Below are 15,319 nucleotides of genomic sequence, written 5' to 3' on the forward strand. Positions count from 1 at the left end.
AAAACACCAGCACAATGGAGGTGGAAAATTGAAGTAGGGAAACTCTCACATATAAGTAATGGGACAGAGTGAACAACAGAACTCAAATGTCAGCATGGAGTTGCAAAATGAGGGAGATAAAGTATAGATTTCTTAGGTACAAATAGAGCACACCATAAAACATGCCAGAGTAAGACAGGACACATCAGAAAAACTGTTGAAGAGGGTGAAGGGGAAGAAAGGTGGAGGAAGGTCAGTAAAGCATTGGAAGGGGATGGTTTAACGAATGAAAAAAGATAACATGCAGTGACTCTGCTCCTCCACATGGATGAGTGAGTCAGGTAAAGTCTAAACATGATCAGAGTTAGAGGTAGATTTCTCAAGCAAAGTTAAAATTGATAAAAACATCCTCTCTAATGCATAAAGTATGTCAAAATTAGCCCTTCCTCATCCGAATCCTTTGACACCCTCATTTGATAATTGCCAATCATCTTGTACCCCTTTATTTGGGGATGCCTCTAGATTTGATAGTCCCAATGTTTTCAAAAGAGAAACACTAGAAGGAGTACTACTCTACAAAGCTGGCATATGAGGGCAACTGACAGGATAGTCCGGTGACAGTCTCACAGACGATTCCTGGGCACCCGGTGTTTTTTATTTAGCCTCCATTACATAATTGTTTTCCGTGTGTGGCAATATCTGGCAGCGTGTAATCCTCTAAATCCCCAGGCTCAAATCTGTGATCAAAAATCTGAGACAATTATGGGGTCAAGTTAGAGGGAGAGGGACCTTATGATGAAACTAAAACATTCAAAAGGCTAGTGATAACATCTGAGATCAGGGACTAAAGCGTTGCCATAGGGTCAGACAACTGCTTAGCACCAACGTAATTTATTTTGTATTTAACCTTGATATCCTCTATATCCGTGTCCATTTCCATCTCTGTTTCTTTGACTGCTATAGTTAAAGCACATTTATCAGAGAGCTGAGATGGGACAGTTGCTTTCCCTAAGTTCTTTTTAGTGAAATCAAGGTGATGCGGAACTTTCAGCTCAGGGAGAACGGTACATTTGCCCACTTTGTCTGCATTAACAGCACCTGGAGCCATTACAGGTTTCTTATTTTTTAGCACTGTGGCCGTCAGACCCTTTGAAAACATAGACGACAAAGAGGGATGGGATTTCAAATACGACAAGTGAGCTCTGGTTTTCTTCCACCTGATTGTCTTTTGTAATTTTAGGGGGCATGAGGAGTTGGGCTTAAGTCCAGCTAAACCAGTGGAAGATGCTGGCGACACTGAAAATGATCGTGAGGGAGCGAATAAGTGACCAGAGCGCAGACACCTGCAGGGCATCTTCATAATTTTTGTGGGTTCACCAAGAGTAACAACCTTGTATTAATTCACTGGATACCACTGGTGCATCGATTTGCTTAAAATGTGTATACATATATATATTCACTGAAAAAACCATAGGTTTCAGGGGTGTTATAGTTAGCTGGACTTTTCACTTGTACAAAACCATTGAAATTCCCCTGTTATAGTTAGTTCAGCTAACTATAACTCGCGCGCCCGCAATGCACTGCTGATGACGTCACATATTACATCACTCATGACATGGTCAGTGACATCACTCATGACATCACTGATGACATCTCAAATGACATCACTGATGACATCACTGATGACATCATCCAGTGAATGTGTGTTTTTCTGAAAATTAAATATGTTTTATATATGTATATCTCAAGGTCGATGGAAGAATAAATGGGTATATAAGTGTCTAAATGGATGATTTGTTTTTGAAAAATGGATTGTATAACTGACTGATTAAGTGTATCATAGTGAATACATGGCTTAGTGAGTAATGTTTAAATATGTAAATATCTGTATCAGTCTCTCACTTTGTGTATAAGTGGCTGCATGGGTTGGTGAGTAGCTACATGGGTGTCTATATAGGTTATTAGTTGGTTTTTTGAGTATCAGTCTGAGTGTCTGCATGGTTCGGTGGGGGGTATTACGTAGTGCATAGGTGCATGAATGAGTGACTCACTGTTTGTATGTGTTGAACACAGCATGTGTGCAGGACTGTATGGGTGGATGAGTGTGTGTATGGGTGTGTTAGTGAGTGAATGACTGTCTCAATAGTGTCTTTATGAGTAACTACATATGTTTTAAACTAGTATATGTGACTATTGGTGTATATATGTGAGTATATGTGAGAGTGAGAGATTGAAAGAGTTCCTGTATGAATAAGTATGTGTTTCTATAAGTGATTGTTTAAAAGACTAAGTATGTGTAAGTTTCCGTAGAAGTAAGTGTGGTGGTGTGTGTATAACTGTATATGCAAGTAAATATATGTTTGATTCTTTATTAGCATGAGTGACTATGTGTGTGAGTAACTCTATGGATGAGTGGCATTGTGTAACAGGATGTATAGGTGTATGAGTACATATGATGAGTGAGTACATGTATGAGTGACTGTATAGGACTGTTGGTGAATGAGTGGATGTGTATGTGGATCTTAGAATTACTGAAGAGGTTGTTGTAACTGGTATTGGTATGTCCATTGTTTTGAAAATTTTAGTCTCTATTTCTGAATGTGTGTATCAAAGGTTATATTAGGGTGAGAGGAGGTCTGCCACTCTATCACAAGGATGATGTCATCAGTGATGTCATCAGTGATGTCATTTGAGATGTCATCAGTGATGTCATGAGTGATGTCACTGACCATGTCATGAGTGATGTAATATGTGACGTCATCAGCAGTGCATTGCGGGCGCGCGAGTTATAGTTAGCTGAACTAACTATAACGGGGGAATTTCAATGGTTTTGTACAAGTGAAAAGTCCAGCTAACTATAACACCCCTGAAACCTATGGTTTTTTCAGTGAATTTCTGAGGTTTTTTAAATGCTAATTCCTAACTATGACGTGCCTGAAACCTATGGTTTTTTCTGTGAATTTCAAAGGTTTTTTAAATGCTAATTTCTAACTATGCCTACAGAGATAGGACATGTGAAGAAAGAAGAAAAAATGCACAGAAAGAAACAAAAGAAGTGCAGAAAGAGGCAACAGAAGTCCTCAAATACGAAGATAAGTGCAGGAAGAAGGATAACATGCAGAAAGAACAAAAAGAAGAGCAGAAAGAAGCCTTGTTGCAAAATCATCCTGTACCCTCAACTTTTTCAGACGGATACTGGTGGTAACTGAGTCTGACTAACCAGTCCTAGAGCCAGTGCTATGTTAAAAGACACTTAGAATACAGTGAAAACACCTACATACACTAGGGAACATTATGCGTTGGGGTCCCCCTGTGATTAGCATGACCTCCTCTGTAAGCCCCTAGTATATAATAGGGCATGGGGATTAAAACTACCTCTTAAAACAGGCCACAGGGCGTTTTTGTACACGTTAACTCAGGCCCCGTCCCCTCCCTTCACCACTGTGTAAACACGCCCTGTGTCCAATTTTAGTTGGGAGATTAAGTTCATTTGAATCCTGAGGGTCCCTAGGGTCCAACTAGCCCACTAGGTACCTCCAGTAAGTGCCACAGAGCTGCGTTGCAGAGAGGTGTAAAAAGTGGCACAGCCTAGACCACCTCTCTGCAATGCAGCTCAGTGGCGCTTACTGGAAGCACTTGGTGGGCTAGTTAGCCCCCAGGGGCCCTCAGTATTGAAGGGAAATTATATCCCCAATTTAAAACGTGCCATAGTGCGTGTTTGCACACGTCACCTCAGGCCCCGTCCCCTCCCTTCACCACTGTGTAAACGCGCCCTGTGGCTGTTCTGAGAGATTAAGTCCCCTTGAATCCTAAGCGTCCCTAGGGTCAAACTAGACCACTAGGTACCTCCAGTAAGCGCCACAGAGCTGCGTTGCAGAGAGGTGTAAATAGGGGCTTGGCCTCAGAACACCTGTCTGCAGCGCAGCTCCCTGGCGCATACTGGAGATGCCTATTGGGGGCGCGTTTGCAGAGTGCTGCACGGAGGGGGTATGGCCTCCGGCACAACGCCAGTCTTTTATTTATTTTAATTTTTTAAGAAGGGGGCTGTGTGGTTCCCCTTCTTATTCTAATTTATAGGCCCTGATGACCCCATCCCCCAGGGCCTGTCTCCTAATTATATTTTTTTGACCCCAATCCCCAGGGCCGGCCACTGTTTTTTATTATTTTAAAAAAATATATATTTATAGACACACCTAGGACATGCTGGACAAACCGTACGTACCGATCACCATGACGATTTGCGTGATATTCATTAAAAGGCGACTATGCATGCAATGAATCCCCGTGGAATGTATTTACACCACTAGTAAAGCTCTGACATGTCTGATGCCCTACCATGCCTAATGCCGGTAGACACCCTTGTCGTTTATTTATACAAACATGGGTAGCTATTGACGGGCACATTTAATACACATGCACACCAAGCCATTCAAAGAGGATTCGACAAAAATTCGACCAAAACTATGTAAGAAACCCCCCTCACGGTTAATAAAACACACATCCACTGCCGGATGTGTAATACTTTTTATTTTACTCTCTGGAAAGGGGATGAACATCACTTGAGAGTCACAGCGCGCTCCTGACAGAGCCCAATGCTGTGTTACACCCACCATTGCCTGCCGAGTGCCACACACCTCTGTGTTGTATTCCACTAGCTAGTGCATATGCTATGACACTCTCTAGCCCATGTGCACTGTAACACCACCCCGTGAATATGTCATGCCACACTTGTCTTCGCACGGGTTATATTGCCCCATCTAACGTGCCTTCCTCGATGCCTATGTTATCACGCACAGTGCTATGTCATACATATTATAATCTGGGATCCATATCTTTGTCACAGTGCATATGCAACGTTACACTCCCAAGCACATATTTTATATTACAACTTTAGAGACTAGTTAGGTTACACAACACTGCCCTGTGCATATTACGCTCCAAGGCGCATATCGCATAGCACGCGCTAGTGCCTGTGCTATCTCGCGCTCTCCAATGAATCTGTCATTGCGCACAATGTATTGCATATTATATTTCACGCCCGGTTCATCTTATATCACACTTTTTGGTGCATAGTTTATACCATACACTATATCTAGTTTTCATTTTCAATCGTGCTCTCAGGACTATGTTCTATATAACACTGTGTTCACCTACCCTTTTCACGGGCATTACATTTTGCGATAGGGGGTGGAGGGTCAGGGGGTGTTTCTGCCAAGTGAGCCCGGAGTCACAGTCACAAACGTCCTCTTCTTCCTGAATAAAAGTGAGATTATGCTGCATACTTGTTCATATTTTAAGTAGTTCGCACAGACACAATGTTTTAAAACCAATAAAGTTCCTAATACCCGCCTTCTCTGAACAGTTAGCTTGCTGCCCCATCCCCCTCCTCCCTATCCTCTGTTGTGTGAATCCATGAACTAGCCTCCTCCCTCCTGCCATGCATGGTCTGATGTGCTGCCACTGCCCTCAATTTAGTATGATGTACCAGTCCACTCCTCCTGCCCTCCATTGCCCAATTCTATGCCCCATCATTGACCTCCTGCTTAAACTCTGTGCTTAGCTTGCTGCCCCTATTCTCCTTCCCCCTGCCCTCCGATGTCTTTGTGCATGCCCCTGCTCCATCCTTTTTGCCCACCATGTTCCATGGACCTGCCACTCCTATCTACTCTGAGTGTTCTGTTGAGCTGCCACTCCCCTCCCACCTGCCTAGCATTGTCAGATTACTGTAACCTGTCCCTGCCACCTCCACCCTGCCTGTCCACATTCCATGCCCCTATCCTCTTCCTCCTGTCCTACATGGTCCATTGCACTGCCACACCCTTCTGCCCTCCCTGGTCTGTTGTGCTGCAACTGCTCCTCCTGCCTGCCCCGTGTGGTCTGTTGTGAGGTCCCTTCCCCTGAACTTTCTTGTCTGTGCACAGGTCCTGACCCTCCCTTCTATCCTCCATCGTCCTTTGTGCATGCCCCTGCACCCTCCTTCTTGCCCATCATAGCCATTGTGCTGCCACTAACCCTCCCACTTGCCATGCATGGTCTTCTGTGCTGCCATGGCCCCTCCCACCTTAGCTGGGTGGTCAGTTAGCTGCCCCTGACCCCCTCCCACCTTCCCTCCATGGTCTGTGTGAATGCCATCACAGTCTCACTGTTGCTCTTCATGGTGTGTCTTGCTTCTAGTGCCCATCCTGCCTGACCTCCATGGCTATCTTGCTGCTCCTGCCCTGCCCCCTTGCCCCCAGCCCTCTGTTTACATGTGCAGACCCCTACTCCCTCCCTCCTGGCTTGTCTGTTCCATTGTAATGCCCCTGATCCGTCCCTCCTGCCCTTTATGCTCTGTTATGCTGCAGCTTTCTCTCCTGTCTGTCCATTATGGTCAGCTAGCTACCATTGCCTCTTGCCCCTCTGTTCTCTGTTGTCCATGTGCATGGTCCTGTCCCCTCCTTCTTGCTTTCTATGGATTGTTGTGCTGCACTCCCGTCCTGCATGCCCTGTGTGGTGTATTGTGCTGCTGCAAACCCTGATGCCTGCCCTGCAGGATCAGTTTGGTGCACCTCTCCATGTCCCTCCTGTCCTCTGTTATCCAAGTCCATGTCCCTATCCCATTTCCTTCCATGATCCAATGTACCATACTTGCAAACATTTTGAACTTGGTAAGAGGGAGATTTTGAAAAAAATCTGGGGTATTGATTTTCCCCTTTGAGTTACATTGAAAAAGAGGATATTGTAGACAGGAGACAGTCAAATAAAGCCCATTTGAGCTTAAAAACATTGGACGTTTCCTGGCTGAATCGGGTCTGTTGGCATGTATGGTTGTACTACCATTGCCTCTTCCTTCTGCCCACAATGGTCTATTACATTGCCACAGCCTTGAAGGAGGGTAGATTTTGTATCACAGGGGGCCCCTGGCCCGTTCTGTCCACACCTGAAGTATGAGACCCTTGTCCTTGCCCTGCCAGCCGCATTTGTAGGCCGTATTAAATTGACCAGCGGGTCCTGTGTTGCTATATAATTATCCTGAGACATCCTTACCACTCAGCCAGCATAAAACCCCTGTGTAGGCCCTTCTGTTCAATATGTAGGCCTCTTTGTTAAATTGACCATAGCTCTGCAATTTTAGTGTATAGCAGTCTGAAGGCAGGTCAGCGAGGCCTTCTGCTCCAAACTAGTAGCCCCCACCCTACCCGAGTGCTCCGTGCTCGGTATCAAAGTTCAACATCCCCCTGAAGCTGTCGATATACAGTAGGCTGCATCCTGGACTGGTACTTGCTTCCTGGGCAGGTTTCCCGCTTTTAAGGAAGTGGCAACCGCAGAGCGTCAAGTTAGGAGAACTGAGAAGATTTTATACATGAATATATTGAATTCCCGTACAATACCCATTATTTTCTGCTTGCTCTATGGAACTTACGATAAGCGATTGGCCTGAGAGACTGACCTTTTCACCCAGTCCATTGTCAGCATTAAGTGGGTAAATGACGAAATGTCTGGTAAAATCTGCAGACGAAGCTTTTGGGTAGCATACGTAGGTAGATGTAGCGTGCAAAGGAGCCCACAAAATGATATAAAAAGGGAGCACCCACAGATATCGAGGGACTACCTCGCCGTCTGTATGTAGGTTAACAGGCTGTGCAGGTTTTCCCCAAGAGCTGGGAGCTCTTGTCTTCCTCTGCTTAAAATGTCTTGCTCTGCTTTGCTTGAAGTATCTTATTCTATTTTACCTATACGAAATGTCATGTTATGTTTAACCATTGTTCTCTTTACTTTTGCATTTAAAAGATTTTGTATTGTAATTGCAGGAATGCTTGCTCTAAGAGTAAACGTGAGTGTTCCTAGGTAACATTTTCCTTGGTGTAACTTGTTTCTCATGATGCATTTATAGATGTGTTTTCTCTCTCTCTCTGTCAGTACATTAATTGAGATACAGAGAATATCATGACAGCTGTATGATTATCTGGATTCTGTATTTTGTACTTTATGTCTCTATTCTGCGGTTTCTTTGAAGTTGCATCTTCTCATTAAACTGCCATTGTATTCTGCCTCCAATTCCATGTCTCATATGTCTGTTTTCTTCATTTTTGGAGCAAGCGTTCCTAGGCACCCCGGCTCAAATTAAGGTGCCCCTTTTGTCCCTGACTCACTCTCCTGCTCAGTTCTGTGGTGGCTCCCGGGGCTCTGGGGACCGCCCCTAGCTTCCTTGACCCGTAATAGATCTTCCCTCCAACAGCCTCTCTTGCAAGTCCTGTATTGTTGGTTTGTTGCCCCTGCCCCCCTTTCCACTGCCCTCCATAGTCTGTTGTGCTTCCACGGCCCTTCCTGCCTGCTCAGTGTGGTTAAATTGTTGCCTTTGCACCCTCCTACCTGCCTTCAATTTTCAGAGTCCGTGCCCCTGGCCTCTGCCTCTCAACAGTATCCTAATGAACAACTGGATTGCTAACATTCTATATTTATTACAAAAGTGTGGAACGCCTGACATCATCTTGATGTAATCAAAACTGTAATACCTAGAGCATTTCCTTTAGAAATTACATATATGAGAAGGTCTTATTGGCATCAAAATTATGGTTAGTGCTCTAAAAGACTAAAATAAGGACATATTTTCTGAGTTTTCAAATAGCGACAAAGCACTTTTAAATTATTTGTTATCTTTATGTTTTTTTATCCAGTTGACCACTTGATTAAATGTTGCACTTAGGGGAGAGGATGTGGTGTTACTTCCAGAACTGCAGACTTTGCAACTGGGGAACCAGGTTGATGTTTCTGCTTCAGCTCGACATTCTGTGATTCTGGTCAAATCACTTAGTTTCCCCATGTCTACAACCAAAATGAATTTGTTCTTGTGTGATGTAACCAATGCTCATGTAAAGCACTCCAATACCTGACAAGTCTGCACTATATAACACTGCAAAAACACAAAATAATAAGTGTTTTGCACACTTCTGTCATTGGGCTATATTTGGGCTACATCTGGGTGATTTTGGGCTACATTTGGGCTCTTTTGTCTCCGGTGGCCATCTTGGGAGATTTATTTGTTATGAAGTTTCCTAATTTCCTCATGTACTGCAGTCTCCTCAGTAGGAAATGCTTTCAGTTTTTTACTTTGATTCCATCATGAAGGTATTCAGATATGTCACACATTTGCCATACATTCTGAATGTTAGCACTCTAGTTGCTCATTAGATCACTGTAGTAAAACTACTGTTCACCATGGAAGACTGCTCCTGGTACTAAATGTGCATGTTTCAGTCTGCATGTCAGAATTTTTTAATGAAATAGAAGAGGATTTGAGAAGTCACTCAAAATGTGCCCTCATTTTCTTTCTTCAGCATTAATCATAATTTCTATGGCAAAATGAACCCCCTCATTGTGTTCCTTTTTAAATTAAATGTTTTAAGTGTTACCAGTTTATTCCAATCAAGATGGCTTCAGGTGTGCCATACTTTTGTCATAATGAAGACAGTAAGCGCTCTAGTTGTTTTTAAGAACATTCTGGGACATTCTGTCATTGGGCTATACTTGGGCTACATCTGGGTGATATTTGGGCTACATTTGGGCTCTTTTGTCTCTGGTGGCCATCTTGGGAGACTTCTTTGTTATGAAGTTTCCTAATTTCCTCATTTACTGCAGTCTCCTCAGTAGGAAATACTTTCAGTTTTTTACTTTGATTCCATCAAGAAGGCATTCAGATGTGTCACACATTTGCCATAAATTCAGAATGTTAGCACTCTTTTTGCTCATTAGATCACTGTAGTAAAGCTACTGCTCACCAGGGAAAACTGCTGCTGGTATTGAAAATGCATGTTTCAGTCTGCATGTCAGAATTTTTTAATGAAATAGAAGAGGATTTGAGAAGTCACTCAAAATGTGCCCTAATTTTTCTTTCTGCAGCACTAATCATACTTTTTATGGAAAAATGAACTCCCTCATTTTGTTCCTTTTTAAATTAAATGTTTTAAGAGTTACCACTTTAATCCAAGCAAGATGGCTTCAGGTGTGCCATACGTTTATCATAAGTAGGGCTGTTAGCGCTCTAGTAGTTCTTTGGAACACTCTGGGAAGCTGCAGTAGAACACAAAGGAATCAACTGACAGTCTCTGCCCTTGTTGGATGTACATGTTTTACTGAGAATGTCAGACTTCATTCTCACATGACTGAGAAAGATAATGTGAATTTACAGAAAATAAGCTCTCAGTTTAGCTTATAGATCACCTTCCAAACCTCTGTGGTAAAAGCATGAGTAAATATTTTTCTCTCAATCATGATATCCCAGCAGAAGGCTTTTTCACATGGTGAAATCACCTTAGAACATACCACAATTCCTAAAATGAGTATGGTACCATCAACAAATGATTTATAATGTAACTAAAGTCTTAAAACCTTCTATTAACTGCAATGCTTTTTAATGAGGTGCTATCATGTATATTGGTCCCAAGATGGCTGCCAACACTTCTTGGATGAAGTGCTGACAGCCAATCAGATCTCAGGACGAGATGTGTGGTTAGGCTCCGCCCACATATATATATGCTTTTAAATGCTATTTTCTCAGGAAATACTGAACAGATTTACACCAGACCTGCAAAAGGCACTTCCTTGACCTTATGGCTACCTCTCTGCCAAATTTCAAGGAATTCTGTTCAGCCGTTCGGGCTGTAGCTGTGTCTAAAGGTCCTATGGAAAAATGCATGGGAAAAACGCGTTTTGGGACCCCCCTTTTATCTCAGCCCCCGCTTGACGAATCCCCCCGAGACTTTCAGGGTAGGAGCGGAGCGTAGCGCCCCACCTATTTTGAAAAATTCGCGAGGATTCGTCGACCGGCGCCAAAGTTATTCAAAATAGAATGTTGCGGATTTCCTATGGAAAAGGGGTCCTAACTATAACTACCTACTGGCGACCGCCAGTAGGTAATATATCTATATATATATATCTATATCTATATATATATTCACTGAAAAAACCATAGGTTTCAGGGGTGTTATAGTTAGCTGGACTTTTCACTTGTACAAAACCATTGAAATTCCCCCGTTATAGTTAGTTCAGCTAACTATAACTCGCGCGCCCGCAATGCACTGCTGATGACGTCACATATTACATCACTCATGACATGGTCAGTGACATCACTCATGACATCACTGATGACATCTCAAATGACATCACTGATGACATCACTGATGACATCATCCAGTGAATGTGTGTTTTTCTGAAAATTAAATATGTTTTATATATGTATATCTCAAGGTCGATGGAAGAATAAATGGGTATATAAGTGTCTAAATGGATGATTTGTTTTTGAAAAATGGATTGTATAACTGACTGATTAAGTGTATCATAGTGAATACATGGCTTAGTGAGTAATGTTTAAATATGTAAATATCTGTATCAGTCTCTCACTTTGTGTATAAGTGGCTGCATGGGTTGGTGAGTAGCTACATGGGTGTCTATATAGGTTATTAGTTGGTTTTTTGAGTATCAGTCTGAGTGTCTGCATGGTTCGGTGGGGGGTATTACGTAGTGCATAGGTGCATGAATGAGTGACTCACTGTTTGTATGTGTTGAACACAGCATGTGTGCAGGACTGTATGGGTGGATGAGTGTGTGTATGGGTGTGTTAGTGAGTGAATGACTGTCTCAATAGTGTCTTTATGAGTAACTACATATGTTTTAAACTAGTATATGTGACTATTGGTGTATATATGTGAGTATATGTGAGAGTGAGAGATTGAAAGAGTTCCTGTATGAATAAGTATGTGTTTCTATAAGTGATTGTTTAAAAGACTAAGTATGTGTAAGTTTCCGTAGAAGTAAGTGTGGTGGTGTGTGTATAACTGTATATGCAAGTAAATATATGTTTGATTCTTTATTAGCATGAGTGACTATGTGTGTGAGTAACTCTATGGATGAGTGGCATTGTGTAACAGGATGTATAGGTGTATGAGTACATATGATGAGTGAGTACATGTATGAGTGACTGTATAGGACTGTTGGTGAATGAGTGGATGTGTATGTGGATCTTAGAATTACTGAAGAGGTTGTTGTAACTGGTATTGGTATGTCCATTGTTTTGAAAATTTTAGTCTCTATTTCTGAATGTGTGTATCAAAGGTTATATTAGGGTGAGAGGAGGTCTGCCACTCTATCACAAGGATGATGTCATCAGTGATGTCATCAGTGATGTCATTTGAGATGTCATCAGTGATGTCATGAGTGATGTCACTGACCATGTCATGAGTGATGTAATATGTGACGTCATCAGCAGTGCATTGCGGGCGCGCGAGTTATAGTTAGCTGAACTAACTATAACGGGGGAATTTCAATGGTTTTGTACAAGTGAAAAGTCCAGCTAACTATAACACCCCTGAAACCTATGGTTTTTTCAGTGAATTTCTGAGGTTTTTTAAATGCTAATTCCTAACTATGACGTGCCTGAAACCTATGGTTTTTTCTGTGAATTTCAAAGGTTTTTTAAATGCTAATTTCTAACTATGCCTACAGAGATAGGACATGTGAAGAAAGAAGAAAAAATGCACAGAAAGAAACAAAAGAAGTGCAGAAAGAGGCAACAGAAGTCCTCAAATACGAAGATAAGTGCAGGAAGAAGGATAACATGCAGAAAGAACAAAAAGAAGAGCAGAAAGAAGCCTTGTTGCAAAATCATCCTGTACCCTCAACTTTTTCAGACGGATACTGGTGGTAACTGAGTCTGACTAACCAGTCCTAGAGCCAGTGCTATGTTAAAAGACACTTAGAATACAGTGAAAACACCTACATACACTAGGGAACATTATGCGTTGGGGTCCCCCTGTGATTAGCATGACCTCCTCTGTAAGCCCCTAGTATATAATAGGGCATGGGGATTAAAACTACCTCTTAAAACAGGCCACAGGGCGTTTTTGTACACGTTAACTCAGGCCCCGTCCCCTCCCTTCACCACTGTGTAAACACGCCCTGTGTCCAATTTTAGTTGGGAGATTAAGTTCATTTGAATCCTGAGGGTCCCTAGGGTCCAACTAGCCCACTAGGTACCTCCAGTAAGTGCCACAGAGCTGCGTTGCAGAGAGGTGTAAAAAGTGGCACAGCCTAGACCACCTCTCTGCAATGCAGCTCAGTGGCGCTTACTGGAAGCACTTGGTGGGCTAGTTAGCCCCCAGGGGCCCTCAGTATTGAAGGGAAATTATATCCCCAATTTAAAACGTGCCATAGTGCGTGTTTGCACACGTCACCTCAGGCCCCGTCCCCTCCCTTCACCACTGTGTAAACGCGCCCTGTGGCTGTTCTGAGAGATTAAGTCCCCTTGAATCCTAAGGGTCCCTAGGGTCAAACTAGACCACTAGGTACCTCCAGTAAGCGCCACAGAGCTGCGTTGCAGAGAGGTGTAAATAGGGGCTTGGCCTCAGAACACCTGTCTGCAGCGCAGCTCCCTGGCGCATACTGGAGATGCCTATTGGGGGCGCGTTTGCAGAGTGCTGCACGGAGGGGGTATGGCCTCCGGCACAACGCCAGTCTTTTATTTATTTTAATTTTTTAAGAAGGGGGCTGTGTGGTTCCCCTTCTTATTCTAATTTATAGGCCCTGATGACCCCATCCCCCAGGGCCTGTCTCCTAATTATATTTTTTTGACCCCAATCCCCAGGGCCGGCCACTGTTTTTTATTATTTTAAAAAAATATATATTTATAGACACACCTAGGACATGCTGGACAAACCGTACGTACCGATCACCATGACGATTTGCGTGATATTCATTAAAAGGCGACTATGCATGCAATGAATCCCCGTGGAATGTATTTACACCACTAGTAAAGCTCTGACATGTCTGATGCCCTACCATGCCTAATGCCGGTAGACACCCTTGTCGTTTATTTATACAAACATGGGTAGCTATTGACGGGCACATTTAATACACATGCACACCAAGCCATTCAAAGAGGATTCGACAAAAATTCGACCAAAACTATGTAAGAAACCCCCCTCACGGTTAATAAAACACACATCCACTGCCGGATGTGTAATACTTTTTATTTTACTCTCTGGAAAGGGGATGAACATCACTTGAGAGTCACAGCGCGCTCCTGACAGAGCCCAATGCTGTGTTACACCCACCATTGCCTGCCGAGTGCCACACACCTCTGTGTTGTATTCCACTAGCTAGTGCATATGCTATGACACTCTCTAGCCCATGTGCACTGTAACACCACCCCGTGAATATGTCATGCCACACTTGTCTTCGCACGGGTTATATTGCCCCATCTAACGTGCCTTCCTCGATGCCTATGTTATCACGCACAGTGCTATGTCATACATATTATAATCTGGGATCCATATCTTTGTCACAGTGCATATGCAACGTTACACTCCCCAGCACATATTTTATATTACAACTTTAGAGACTAGTTAGGTTACACAACACTGCCCTGTGCATATTACGCTCCAAGGCGCATATCGCATAGCACGCGCTAGTGCCTGTGCTATCTCGCGCTCTCCAATGAATCTGTCATTGCGCACAATGTATTGCATATTATATTTCACGCCCGGTTCATCTTATATCACACTTTTTGGTGCATAGTTTATACCATACACTATATCTAGTTTTCATTTTCAATCGTGCTCTCAGGACTATGTTCTATATAACACTGTGTTCACCTACCCTTTTCACGGGCATTACATTTTGCGATAGGGGGTGGAGGGTCAGGGGGTGTTTCTGCCAAGTGAGCCCGGAGTCACAGTCACAAACGTCCTCTTCTTCCTGAATAAAAGTGAGATTATGCTGCATACTTGTTCATATTTTAAGTAGTTCGCACAGACACAATGTTTTAAAACCAATAAAGTTCCTAATACCCGCCTTCTCTGAACAGTTAGCTTGCTGCCCCATCCCCCTCCTCCCTATCCTCTGTTGTGTGAATCCATGAACTAGCCTCCTCCCTCCTGCCATGCATGGTCTGATGTGCTGCCACTGCCCTCAATTTAGTATGATGTACCAGTCCACTCCTCCTGCCCTCCATTGCCCAATTCTATGCCCCATCATTGACCTCCTGCTTAAACTCTGTGCTTAGCTTGCTGCCCCTATTCTCCTTCCCCCTGCCCTCCGATGTCTTTGTGCATGCCCCTGCTCCATCCTTTTTGCCCACCATGTTCCATGGACCTGCCACTCCTATCTACTCTGAGTGTTCTGTTGAGCTGCCACTCCCCTCCCACCTGCCTAGCATTGTCAGATTACTGTAACCTGTCCCTGCCACCTCCACCCTGCCTGTCCACATTCCATGCCCCTATCCTCTTCCTCCTGTCCTACATGGTCCATTGCACTGCCACACCCTTCTGCCCTCCCTGGTCTGTTGTGCTGCAACTGCTCCTCCTGC

The sequence above is a fragment of the Triturus cristatus genome, chromosome 7 (genome assembly GCF_964204655.1).
Source record: "Triturus cristatus chromosome 7, aTriCri1.1, whole genome shotgun sequence".
NCBI lineage: Eukaryota > Metazoa > Chordata > Amphibia > Caudata > Salamandridae > Triturus > Triturus cristatus.